Raw genomic sequence first — 4,660 nt, forward strand, 5'->3', positions numbered from 1 at the left:
TTTATCATGTATGTGCACATATGTATTAGTCAATTTAACTTTATTACAGCATAATATTTATCATGTATGCACATATGTATTAGTCAATTTAACTTTATTACAGCATAACATTTATCATGTATGCACACATGTATTAGTCAATTTAACTTTATTACAGCATAATATTTATCATGTATGCACATATGTATTAGTCAATTTAACTTTATTATAGCGTAATATTTATCATGTATGCACACATGTATTAGTCAATTTAACTTTATTATAGCGTAATATTTATCATGTACGTGCACATATGTATTAGTCAATTTAACTTTATTATAGTGTAATATTTATCATGTATGCACACATGTATTAGTCAATTTAACTTTATTATAGCGTAATATTTATCATGTACGTGCACATATGTATTAGTCAATTTAACTTTATTATAGCGTAATATTTATCATGTATGTGCACATATGTATTAGTCAATTTAACTTTATTATAGCGTAATATTTATCATGTACGTGCACATATGTGTTAGTCATTTTAACTTTATTATAGCGTAATATTTATCATGTACGTGCACATATGTATTAGTCAATTGAACTTTATTATGGCGTAATATTTATCATGTACGTGCACATATATATTAGTCAATTTAATTCTATTATAGCGTAATATTTATCATGTATGTGCACATATGTATTAGTCAATTTAACTTTATTGTAGCGTAATATTTATCATGTATGTACACATATGTATTAGTCAATTTAACTTTATTATAGCGTAATATTTATCATGTATGTGCACATATGTATTAGTCAATTTAACTTTATTATAGCGTAATATTTATCATGTACGTGCACATATGTATTAGTCAATTTAACTTTATTATAGCGTAATATTTATCATGTATGTGCACATATGTATTAGTCAATTTAACTTTATTATAGCGCAATATTTATCATGTACGTGCACATATGTATTAGTCAATTTAACTTTATTATAGCGTAATATTTATCATGTATGTGCACATATGTATTAGTCAATTTAACTTTATTATAGCGTAATATTTATCATGTATGTGCACATATGTATTAGTCAATTTAACTTTATTATAGCGTAATATTTATCATGTATGTACACATATGTATTAGTCAATTTAACTTTATTGTAGCGTAATATTTATCATGTATGTGCACATATGTATTAGTCCATTTAACTTTATTGTAGCGTAATATTTATCATGTACGTGCACATATGTATTAGTCAATTTAACTTTATTATAGCGTAATATTTATCATGTATGTGCACATATGTATTAGTCAATTTAACTTTATTATAGCGTAATATTTATCATGTACGTGCACATATGTATTAGTCAATTTAACTTTATTATAGCGTAATATTTATCATGTATGTGCACATATGTATTAGTCAATTTAACTTTATTGTAGCGTAATATTTATCATGTATGTACACATATGTATTAGTCAATTTAACTTTATTATAGCGTAATATTTATCATGTATGTGCACATATGTATTAGTCAATTTAACTTTATTATAGCGTAATATTTATCATGTATGTGCACATATGTATTAGTCAATTTAACTTTATTATAGCGTAATATTTATCATGTATGTGCACATATGTATTAGTCCATTTAACTTTATTGTAGCGTAATATTTATCATGTATGTGCACATATGTATTAGTCAATTTAACTTTATTATAGCGTAATATTTATCATGTATGTGCACATATGTATTAGTCAATTTAACTTTATTATAGCGTAATATTTATCATGTATGTGCACATATGTATTAGTCAATTTAACTTTATTATAGCGTAATATTTATCATGTATGTGCACATATGTATTAGTCAATTTAACTTTATTATAGCGTAATATTTATCATGTATGTGCACATATGTATTAGTCAATTTAACTTTATTATAGCGTAATATTTATCATGTATGTACACATATGTATTAGTCATTTTAACTTTATTGTAGTGTAATATTTATCATGTATGCACACATGTATTAGTCAATTTAACTTTATTATAGTGTAATATTTATCATGTATGTACACATATGTATTCGTCAATTTAACTTTATTATAGTGTAATATTTATCATGTATGTGCACATATGTATTAGTCAATTTAACTTTATTATAGTGTAATATTTATCATGTATGTGCACATATATATTAGTCAATTTAACTTTATTATAGCGTAATATTTATCATGTATGTGCACATATGTATTAGTCAATTCAACTTTATTATAGCGTAATATTTATCATGTATGTACATATATGTATTAGTCAATTTAACTTTATTATAGCGTAATATTTATCATGTACGTGCACATATGTATTAGTCAATTTAACTTTATTGTAGCGTAATATTTATCATGTATGTGCACATATGTATTAGTCAATTTAACTTTATTATAGCGTAATATTTATCATGTATGTGCACATATGTATTAGTCAATTTAACTTTATTATAGCGTAATATTTATCATGTACGTGCACATATGTTTTAGTCAATTTAACTTTATTACAGCATAATATTTATCATGTATGCACACATGTATTAGTCAATTTAACTTTATTATAGCGTAATATTTATCATGTATGTGCATATATGTATTAGTCAATTTAACTTTATTATAGCGTAATATTTATCATGTATGTGCATATATGTATTAGTCAATTTAACTTTATTATAGCGTAATATTTATCATGTATGTGCATATATGTATTAGTCAATTTAACTTTATTATAGCGTAATATTTATCATGTATGTGCACATATGTATTAGTCAATTTAACTTTATTATGGCATAATATTTGTCATGTATGCACATATGTATTAGGCAATTTAACTTTATTATAGCGTAATATTTATCATGTATGTGCATATATGTATTAGTCAATTTAACTTTATTATAGCGTAATATTTATCATGTATGTGCATATATGTATTAGTCAATTTAACTTTATTATAGCGTAATATTTATCATGTATGTGCACATATGTATTAGTCAATTTAACTTTATTATAGCGTAATATTTATCATGTATGTGCACATATGTGTTAGTCATTTTAACTTTATTATAGCGTAATATTTATCATGTACGTGCATATATGTATTAGTCAATTTAACTTTATTATAGTGTAATATTTATCATGTATGTGCACATATGTATTAGTCAATTTAACTTTATTATAGTGTAATATTTATCATGTATGTGCACATATGTATTAGTCAATTTAACTTTATTATAGCGTAATATTTATCATGTATGTGCACATATGTGTTAGTCATTTTAACTTTATTATAGCGTAATATTTATCATGTACGTGCACATATGTATTAGTCAATTTAACTTTATTATGGCGTAATATTTATCATGTACGTGCACATATATATTAGTCAATTTAATTCTATTATAGCGTAATATTTATCATGTATGTGCAAATATGTATTAGTCAATTTAACTTTATTATAGCGTAATATTTATCATGTATGTGCACATATGTATTAGTCATTTTAACTTTATTATAGCGTAATATTTATCATGTATGTGCACATATGTATTAGTCAATTTAACTTTATTATGGCGTAATATTTATCATGTACGTGCACATATATATTAGTCAATTTAATTATATTATAGCGTAATATTTATCATGTATGTGCACATATGTATTAGTCAATTTAACTTTATTGTAGCGTAATATTTATCATGTATGTACACATATGTATTAGTCAATTTAACTTTATTATAGCGTAATATTTATCATGTATGTGCACATATGTATTAGTCAATTTAACTTTATTATAGCGTAATATTTATCATGTACGTGCACATATGTATTAGTCAATTTAACTTTATTATAGCGTAATATTTATCATGTACGTGCACATATGTATTAGTCAATTTAACTTTATTGTAGCGTAATATTTATCATGTATGTACACATATGTATTAGTCAATTTAACTTTATTATAGCGTAATATTTATCATGTATGTGCAAATATGTATTAGTCAATTTAACTTTATTATAGCGTAATATTTATCATGTATGTGCACATATGTATTAGTCAATTTAACTTTATTATAGCGTAATATTTATCATGTATGTGCACATATGTATTAGTCCATTTAACTTTATTGTAGCGTAATATTTATCATGTATGTGCACATATGTATTAGTCAATTTAACTTTATTATGGCGTAATATTTATCATGTATGTGCACATATGTATTAGTCAATTTAACTTTATTATAGCGTAATATTTATCATGTATGTGCACATATGTATTAGTCAATTTAACTTTATTATAGCGTAATATTTATCATGTATGTGCACATATGTATTAGTCAATTTAACTTTATTATAGCGTAATATTTATCATGTATGTGCACATATGTATTAGTCAATTTAACTTTATTATAGCGTAATATTTATCATGTATGTACACATATGTATTAGTCATTTTAACTTTATTGTAGCGTAATATTTATCATGTATGCACACATGTATTAGTCAATTTAACTTTATTATAGTGTAATATTTATCATGTATGTACACATATGTATTCGTCAATTTAACTTTATTATAGTGTAATATTTATCATGTATGTGCACATATGTATTAGT

The sequence above is a fragment of the Entelurus aequoreus genome, linkage group LG16 (assembly GCF_033978785.1).
Source record: "Entelurus aequoreus isolate RoL-2023_Sb linkage group LG16, RoL_Eaeq_v1.1, whole genome shotgun sequence".
Classification (NCBI taxonomy): Eukaryota; Metazoa; Chordata; class Actinopteri; order Syngnathiformes; family Syngnathidae; genus Entelurus; species Entelurus aequoreus.